The following is a 10,883-nucleotide window of genomic DNA, read 5'->3' on the forward strand; positions in this document are numbered from 1 at the left end:
TATTGAAAAATGGAAAATCATAAATAAAGTTTCAAATTCTGGGGGGGGGGCTAAAATTTTTCTGGGGGGTCTAAGCCCCCTCCCCAGAGGCCTTCCTACGCTTATGAGAATATCTGTCATCAAACCCCCTGAAATTCTAAATATTATCAAGTAACCCGGCCCGACCAAGCGTTTTCAAGTAAACTAATATATTTGATTCATGGTGGTGGGTATTTAAGAATCGGCCCGGCCGAACTTACTACTGTATACACTTGTTGTAGTTAGGACTGATGTGTTTAGTCACTAAGTCACTAATTTGCTTGAAGTTTTAATGTTCCAGACATAGTTGACTTTATATTCTATTATTAGATTAATTTTTTTAACATCTGCAAAGGGTAAGGGCTTGGCCTCTTTTTGCACCTATCACCACCACAATCTCTTGAAATTGTATCACAATTTCTCATTGAATTTCAATAAATGTATATACGTACTTCCTAAGAAATCTATTTTGATCAACATATGTTATGTATGTAACACAATGGTGTATATAAAAAGATAATTGCATGTCCCGCGACGCCAACAATTAACTACATTGTGTTTGCTACACTGCAACCACAATCTTGTTAATCACGTATGCAAATACGCATAAAACCTCAACAATACGTGTAGCGTCACATTATGCAGATGCAGAGTGGAAATGGAGTTGGTTTGATAGTTAAATGAATGAGTTAATGAATATGCTGGACGGCTTTGATGTTGGGGAAAATACGCGCAAATAATGATGTAGAAATTGCATAAAATTTATATGCTAAATTTATATGACTAAGAATTCAGATGGTTTCTTGGTGTCCTAAGAATAAATGTAAAAATATTTAACCTTGATTTTAAAAGAAAAGAATAATTGGTTAATATAATTAATACATATATGTATGTACACCGAAAGAATTCTCTTCGTTAATTTTACGAAGAATTCTTCATTAACTATTCTTCCTGAATTCTTCATTAAAATAACGAAATTTTCATTCATTTTCGTAAATTTTACGAAGAACATTTTACGAATATACGAAACTTCTACGAAACATTCTACATTAACTTTTCTTCGTAAAAAGTTCGTACTTTTAACGAAACTTTCTTCACATTTCATGAATTTTGTGAAGAAGTTTTTACGAATATTTTACGAAACATTCTGCGTTAAAATTTCTTCATAAAAAGTACGAAACATTTTCCTTGAAATAACGAAGAAGTTTCATTGAAGTTGTAAAATTTCCGTTCGAGGCATTAAATTGTCTTTTACAATGTGCTTGAGTGTATTCCTTTCTTCTATTTTTTTATGCAAGTCTATGCTACTTCTCATTTGGGTGATAGCACGCTATGAATAAAAGTGAAGCAATAAAACTAAAAATTATTCAAAAATTTAAGATGTAAAGAAGTGATGTCATTTTTCACACTTGCAACTACATCCAAATGCACTTTCGACTATAATTTTTTTTTAAAAGTTCGGACCTTTTTCAGAAAAAAGTACGAAATTTTTTCATAAAAAGTACGAAAATTTTTCATAAAAACTACGAAAATTTTTCATAAAAAGTACGAAACATTTTCATAAAAAGAACGAAATTGTTTCATAAAAAGTACGAAGATTTTTCATAAAAAGTACGAAGATTCTTCATAAAAAGTACGAATTTTTAACTTACAAACTACGAAAATTTTGGAAGAACTTTTCTTCGTAAAAAGTACGAAATATTTCGTACTTTTAATGAAAAGTTTCTTTGGTTGTAAAACAATGACAAATGTCGTACTTTTAACGAAATTTTTCGTTCTTTTTACGAAGAAAATTCTTTCGGTGTAGTACTTATGGACACATTTTAGCAAATATGATATTTGGATAATTAAAAAGAATGGGAAATCAATAAAAAACAAGTATAAACGGCTGTAAGTTCGGCCAGGCCGAATCTTATGTACCCTCCACCATGGATTGCGTAGAAACTTCTACGAAAGACTGTCATCCACAAATTTCAACTCACATGATTGTTAAATATCATATACTACCACCACGTACCAAATTTCAACCAGATCGGATGAATTTTGCTTCTCCAAAAGGCACCGGAGGTCAAATCTGGGAATCGGTTTATATGGGAGCTATATATAATTAAGGACTGATAGAAACCAATTCCTGTATGGTTGTTGGATACCCTATACTAACATCACGTACCAAATTTCAAACGAATGGGAAGAATTTTGCTCTTCCAAGGTGCTCCGGAGGTCAAATCTGGGGATCGGTTTATATGGGGCCTATATACAATTATGGACCGATAGCGACCAATTTTTGCATGGGTGTTTGAGGCCATATAATAACACCATGTACCAAATTTCAGCCGGATCGGATGAAAATTGTTTCTGTTAGAGGCTCCGCAAGCCAATCGTGGGATCGGTTTATATGGGGGCTATATATAATTATGGGCCGATATGGACCAATTTTTGCATGGTTGTTAGAGACCATATACTAAGACCATGTACCAAATTTCAGCCGGATCGGATGAAAATTGTTGCTCTTAGAGGCTCTGCCAGCCATATCGGGGGATCGATTTATATGGGGGCTATATATAATTATGGACTGATGTGAACCAATTTTTGCATGGTTGTTAGAGACTATTTACTAACACTATGTACCAAATTCCAGCCGGATCGGATGAAAATTGTTTCTGTTAGAGGCTCCGCAAGCCAATCGGGGGATCGGTTTATATGGGGGCTATATATAATTATGGACCGATATGGACCAATTTTTGCATGGTTGTTAGAGACCATATACTAACACCACGTACCAAATTTCAGCCGGATCGGATGAAAATTTTTTCTGTTAGAGGCTCTGCAAGCCAAATCGGGGGATCGGTTTATATGGGGGCTATATATAATTATGGACTGATGTGAACCAATTTTTGCATGGTTGTTAGAGACTATTTACTAACACTATGTACCAAATTTCAGTCAGATCGGATGAAATTTGCTTCTCTTAGAGGCTTCGCAAGCCAAATCGGGGGATCGGTTTATATGGGGGCTATATATAATTATGAACCGATATGAACCATTTTTGGCATGGTTGTTAGAGACCATATACTAAGACCATGTACCAAATTTCAGCCGGATCGGATGAAAATTGTTGCTCTTAGAGGCTCTGCCAGCCATATCGGGGGATCGATTTATATGGGGGCTATATATAATTATGGACCGATACGGACCAATTTTTGCATGATTGTTAGAGACCATATACTAACACCATGTACCAAATTTCAGCCGGATCGGATGAAATTTGCTTCTCTTAGAGGCCTCGCAAGCCAAATTTGGGGGTCCGTTTATATGGGGGCTATACGTAAAAGTGGACCGATATGGCCCATTTGCAATACCATCCGACCTACATCAATAACAACTACTTGTGCCAAGTTTCAAGTCGATAGCTTGTTTCGTTCGGAAGTTAGAGTGATTTCAACAGACCGACGGACGGACGGATATGCTCAGATCGACTCAGAATTTCACCACGACCCAGAATATATATATACTTTATGGGGTCTTAGAGCAATATTTCGATGTGTTACAAACGGAATGACAAAGTTAATATACCCCCTCATCCTATGGTGGATGGTATAAAGAAAACCAGTAAGGAAAGTCTAAAGTCGGGCGTGGCCGACTATATTATACCCTGCACCACTTTGTAGATCTAAATTTTCGATACCATATCACATCCGTCAAATGTGTTGGGGGCTATATATAAAGGTTTGTCTCAAATACATAAATTTAAATATCACTCGATCTGGAAGAATTTGATAGACTTCTACAAAATCTATAGACTCAAAATTTAAGTCGGCTAATGCACTAGGGTGGAACACAATGTTCGTAAAAAAATATGGGAAACGTTTAAATCTGAAGCAATTTTAAGGAAACCTCGAAAAAGTTTATTTATGATTTATCGCTCGATATATATGTATTAGAAGTTTAGGAAAATTAGATTCATTTTTACAACTTTTCGACTAAGCAGTGGCGATTTTACAAGGAAAATGTTGGTATTTTGCAGTGGCGATTTTACAAGGAAAATGTTGGTATTTTGACCATTTTTGTCGAAATCAGAAAAACATATATATGGGAGATATATCCAAATCTGAACCGATTTCAAACAAATTTGGCACGCATAGTTACAACGCTAATTCTACTCCCTATGCAAAATTCCAACTAAATCGGAGCAAAAAATTGGCCTCTGTGGGCAAAGGAGTGTAAATCAGGCGAAAGCTATATATGGGAGCTATATCTAAATCTTAGCCGATTTTGCTGATATTTTGCATGTTTTTCGAGACTCATAAAATATTCGGATGTACGGAATTTGAGGAAGATCGGTTGATATACACGCCAATTATGACCAGATCGGTGAAAAATATATATGGCAGCTATATCTAAATCTGAACCGATTTTTTCCAAAATCAATAGGGATCGTCTTTGAGCCGAAACAGGACCCTATACCAAATTTTAGGACAATCGGACTAAAACTGCGAGCTGTACTGTGCACACAAAAATACATCAACAGACAGACGGACAGACAGACGGACATCGCTAAATCGACTCAGAATTTAATTCTAAGCCGATCCGTATACTAAAAGGTTGGTCTATGATTACTCCTTCTTGGCGTTACTACAAATGCACAAACTTATTATACCCTGTACCACAGTAGTGGTGAAGGGTATAACAAGTAAGTAAAGTAGAAAGTCGGGCGGGGCCGACTATATCATACCCTAAACCACCCTTACTGAATTAGTAATCATAAACATTTGTGGGGTAACATTGATATAGGTCTGGGAGATAAACCGCAGTTGCATATTTAAGAAAATTAAGGGGCACATGTTTATGAGTGCTTTGTCTCAATCTGAGTATAGCTCATAGTCAATGTTACCAGGGAAAATGTTCGGTTTACCCTACAAGGACAAACAAAGTTTCCTACTTTCCCATACAATTTTCCCTACAATATTTTTCGTTTAATTTAAAAAATTTTACAAAACAAAAATGGTTCTAAGTACTTTACTATTTTAAAACATGAATATGCAACGTATATGACTTAGAATATAAATTTGTATTACCACCACGGTTGCCACAGTTGGTAGAATTCTACCCAAAATAGTAATCTTTTTTGTTAAATCTCTATAAAAATTAAATTTTGGAAAAAGTTACTATAAACAAATTTTTGTTAGAAATTTTTCTATAGAAATAAAATTTTGACAATAAGTTCTATAGAAATAAAATTTTGAGAAAAAAATCCATATAAATAAAGTTTTGAGAAATATTTTTTATAGAAATAATATTTTGAAAAAAAATCTATAGAAATAAAATTTTGACAAAATTTTCTATAGAAATAATATGTTGACAAAATTTTCTACAGGAATAAAGTTTTGACAAAAAATTATTACAAATTGTGTTGAGTGAAAATGTCCCTACATTGTGGCCCTACGTCCCTACAAGATAGGGAATAGCCCCTACTTCTAGCAACACTGGCTGTGTGCACCTACGGAGTTAGTATGCCACTAATATTGATCCCATTATGAAAAAAGAGAAAATCGTTCAATTTGTGTGGGTAAATTTGTAAAAATTGAGCAATATTCTTATGTAAGAGCTACAAGTACGTATAAATACGATCGGCTAGTACATCAAAATTTGAAATTTGAGTAACATTGGTTAATAAATAAGAGTACTATGGCCAAATTTGGGAAAATATAGCGATGCATATATATGGAAGCTATACGTAAATCTGAACCATTTTGCATAATATTTTGCGGGTTTGATTAATACCACAAAAGGTTAACTTGTGCAAAATTTGAGTACGATCAGTTAAGAAATGAGGCCTCTATGGTCAAAATTTTTCAAAATCGGGCGATATATGGGAGCTATATCTAAATCTGAACCGATTTCGATGAGATTTTGCCCATACCGTTAGTACTATAGGGGACAGGATCTAACCAACTTTGAGTAAGATCGGTTAATAAATAAGGGTTCTATGGTCAAATTTGGGAAAATCGGGCCATACATTTATATGGGAGCTATATCTAAATCTGAACCGATTTCAATGATTTTTTGCACATAAATATAATTAGTGCTATAGAAGGTTACATTTAGCCAACTTTGAGTAAGATCGGTTAATAACTAAGGGTTTTATGGCCAAATTTGGGAATATCGGAGTTATATCTAAATCTGAACCGATATCGATGAAATTTTTCACATACAGTTAGTGTTATAAAAGATTACATTTAGGCAACTTTGAGTACGATCGGTTGATAAATATGGGTTTTACGGCCAAATTTGGCAAAATCGGCCGATACATATATAAAGGAGCTATAGCTAAATCTGAACCGATTTTGATGATTTCTTGCCCATATTGTTAGTACTACAAAAGATTAGAGTAAGTCAAGTTTGAGTACGATCGGTTGATAAATAAGGTTTTTATGACCCAATTTTGGAATACCGGGCGATACATATATATGGGAGCTATATCTAAATCTGAACCGATTTCGATGAAATTTTGCAAACTTGAAGTATGATGAAAAGGATTACTTCGTGCCAAATTTGACGACGATCGGCAAGTAAAAAAGTGCGTCGTGACCAGGGCTGTGGAGTCGGAGTCTTGGAGTCGGAGTCTGAAGATTTTGCTGGAGTCGGAGTCCGGAGAAACAAACTTTGAAAAACACTTCCTACCTAGCAAAAAAAGCGTCGCCAAATAAGTAATGAAAGTGTTCTTTTTGGATCTGGAAGTGGTGCAAAATTGACACAGAAGCAATGATTTAACATGGGCTTGTCATAGGAAGGAAGTCCTCCATTTCAACAGCCGGTACACTGAACTTGCATCACTTCTTTAGGTTCCGATTTCAATGTTTTGGGTGTAAATTAATATTTTGTTTTGTGATATTTTGTCAAATAAATAATTTTTTATAATTTTTAATGGATTCTAACGCTTGTCGGAAACGTTTGACCTCAAATATTTTCAAAAATTCACAATTTTTTCAGAATGGATTTATCATTTTTTTTCGACAAAATTTAAATAATTTGTACCACTTTATGAATTCTTAAACTGCTTTTAACCAATTTGAAACAAAAAAAGTTAAAATTACCCATTAAAAATTTGAAAAAAACGTGTTTTAAAAAATTGAATGAAAATAACTTCCTGTGTAGTTAAAATAAAGAACATCATTGGGAGTGCATCTTCTGGAAGTGCTTTTAAAGTTGTGCCTTTGGAAGAACTTCCAAATTTTTTTTTTGCTGGATATCTTTGTAACTAAAGAAATATTTCGACAAATTAGATTCCATTAGGATTTTTAATCGAACAACGAAAAACGAATTAAAGGATTTCGGGCCATTCAAATTATATTTAAATGGTTGAAATTTTACGGTGACATAAAAAGTAGGTTTTACTAGAATAGGGGCTGAATTGATCAATTGTATTGTCTATTTTTAACATATTAAAATATCGATTTTTGACCCTATATGTACTCTTGATAAAGGTACAATTTTAAGGCAATATAGCAGTATAACGTAACGTTCTAAATTTTTTGGCAGACATGTACAGTTCGAAGATGGGTCATTCCGGACAATTTTGTGATATAGCACCTACATATAAACCAATCTTCAGATTTTTTTTAAGAAGTTTTTCCCAGTCTAAAATATTCATAAAATTTGTCAGAAATTTTGAATTTAGAGTTATTTGAGATCCGTAAATAAATGCGGAAATTTCCGTCGGCCCAGATTTTGTATATGGAGGTAATTTCTTGAGAAATCTCCACATACGCCCGAAATTAAACCTCTGCCAACGTGCCATCTGAGCCGGTCTTTTGGGAGAATGTTTGTTTCATCAAAGCCACTCGAAATTCTTTACATTAAATTAACGACCTCTAATGTCCATAACTGATAGACCATTTATAAATCGATGTTTCACCATTTTATTTCTATAGAAACATTATTCGTAACTATCCAGATATTCCTCTCATCTGTTGTATGCTAGTGGTTATTTAAAATTCCGCCCGTCCTAATTTTTGGCAGTTTATGTTTGTCTTCCATATCCGACACATTAAATTTTTTGACATCTAAACTTTCTATCTGATTAGCCCGACATTTTGATTTTTGTGTATTTTTCTTTTTATACCCTAAACCACATAGTTGTCAGGGTATAATAAGTTTGATCCGCCAAAAAATGTGCCTACCAGAAATATTGATTTTAGACCCCATAAAATATATACCGATCGACTCAGAATCACCTCCTGAGTCGATCTAGCGCTTGGTGTCCGTCCGTCCGTCCGTCCGTCTGTCCATGTATTTGTTGTTCACAGGATTCCGGTCGCAATTATTAACCGATTTTGATGAAATTTGGTACAGGGAGTTTTTTGGGCACAAGGACGAACGCTATTGAATTTGGAAGATATCGGATCAAATTTAGATATAGCTGCCATATATTTCGACAAATGGGGTCACGTGACACATTTTTACTAACCGATCGTCGTGAAATTTGGCACAAAATAATCTTTTGCATCACCCTTTAATTCTGCAAAATTTCTTCGAAATCGTTTCAGATTTAAATATAGCTCCCATATATATGTACCGCCCGATTTTGCCAAATTATGCCATAAAACCCTTATTTATCAACCGATCTTACTCAAAGTTGGCTATATGTAATCTTCTATAACACTAACTATATGTGCAAAAAATCATCGAAATCGGTTCAGATTTAGCTATAGCTCCCATATATATGTACCGCCCGATTTTTCTAAATTTGGTCATAAAACTCTTATTTATCAACCGTTCTTACTCAAAGTTGGCTAAATGTAATCTTCTGTAGCACTTACTATACGTGCAAAAAAATCATCGAAATCGGTTCAGATTGAGATATAGTTCCCATATATATGTATATCCCGATTTTCCCAAATTTGGCCCTACAATCCTTATTTATTATCCAATCTTACTAAAAGTTGGCTAGATCCAGTCCTCTATAGTACTTACAGTATGTGCAAAATTTCATCGAAATCGGTTCAGATGTAGATATAGCTCCCATATATGTATCGCCCGATTTTGAAAAATTTGCCCCTAATAACCCTATGTTTGACCATAGCGGCCTTATTTAATAACTGATCTTGCTCAAATTTTGCACAAGGTAACCTTTTGTGGTATTAATCTAACCCGCAAGATATTACGCAAATTGGTTCAGATTTAGATATAGCTCTAGGTGCAATATCAACTACAGCCAGTGTTGTTAGAAGTAGGGGAAATTCCCTATATGTTGGTTGTTTTAATATTTAGCGTCTTGTAGGGACGTAGGGTCACAATGTAGGGACATTTTCACTCAACACAATTTGTAATAATTTTTTACATTTTGGTGGCTCTAGAGGAGGAAATTAGAAGCCGGCAAGGTTTGATCTTTAACAATGTGTGGTAACAACAGTTACCACACGTGCCAAAAAAAAATCTAACAAAATTTTGAGATTACCACAAATCTACCAAACAAATATTTCTATAGAATTTGTTTGTCAAAACTTTATTCCTGTAGAAAATGTTGTCAACATTTTGATTTTGTCAAAATTGTATTTCTAAAGAAATTTTTTTCAAAATATTATTTCTAAAAAAATTTTTTTCATAATGTTATTCCTATGGATTTTTTTTTTCAAAATTTTATTTATATAGAATTTATTATCAAAATTTTATTTCTATACAAAAATTTCTCAAAAAAAATTGTTTATAGAAACTTTTTCGAAAATTTTATTTCTATAGAGATTAAAAAAAATACTATTTTTGGTAGAATTCTACCAACTGTGGCAATCGTGGTGGTAATATATAATACAATATATACGTTGCATTTTCATGTTTTAAGATAATAATGTACTTAGAACCATTTTTGTTTTGTAAAATTTGTTTAAATTTGACGAAAATATTGTATGGAAAATTGTTTGGGAATGTATGGGAAAGTAGGGAACTTCTTTTGTCCTTGTAGGGTAAACCGAACATTTTCCCTGGTAACACTGATTATGAGCTATAATCAGATTGAGACAAAGCACCCATAAATATGTACCCCTTAATTTTCTTAAATATGCAACTGCGGTTTATCTCCCAGACCTATATCAATGTTACCCCACAAATGCTTATGATTACTAATTCAGTAAGGGTGGTTTAGTGTATGATATAGTCGGCCCGCCCGACTTTCTACTTTACTTACTTGTTTTTATATAGATTTATTTTTTATAAAATGCCTATATAGATTAATACCAGGATTTTACTTCTTAAACTTCTGGAAGCCTAATTATTTTTTTGAAATTTTTGTTTGGCTATAAACATTATATGTTTGGAACACAAATTTGTAAACACAATATTTTTGAGTGCAAGCATATAATGTTCATAAACTAGCATAACATGTTTGGGACATATATGTTAATATGTTAGAACATATTATGTTTGGGACATAAAATGTTTTTAAATATAATATGCTTGGATGCAAACATATATTAATTTAGAAATAGCCTATTAACATATATGTGTTTAGTAGCTTGGAGCGCTATTTAACAGGGAGCGATATTGAATTAAGTTGGTGGTTGTTGCTTGTTATTACAAAATTAACATTTTGTTTTTCCTTGGGCAATTGATCAGCTACTTCTTTGATCCTTACAAACTGTGTGGTCCGCTGTTCGAGTCCCCGTCCGGCAAAAGGTAAAATTAAAATAAAAAAAATCATAAAATTGGATAATTTCTTCTACAATGTTTGTATTACAGAAAAAGGTGCTAAGAACTAAAAAATCTCGTGGAAGTGAGAAAGATGTCGGGGAATATACAATTGGGCAGAAACAAAATTTTGAGCATTCAGGTCGAAAACCTATGTTGTTAGCACCTATATTACCTGTTTATTT

This window comes from Haematobia irritans, chromosome 3 (assembly GCF_050003625.1).
Source record: "Haematobia irritans isolate KBUSLIRL chromosome 3, ASM5000362v1, whole genome shotgun sequence".
Lineage (NCBI taxonomy): Eukaryota > Metazoa > Arthropoda > Insecta > Diptera > Muscidae > Haematobia > Haematobia irritans.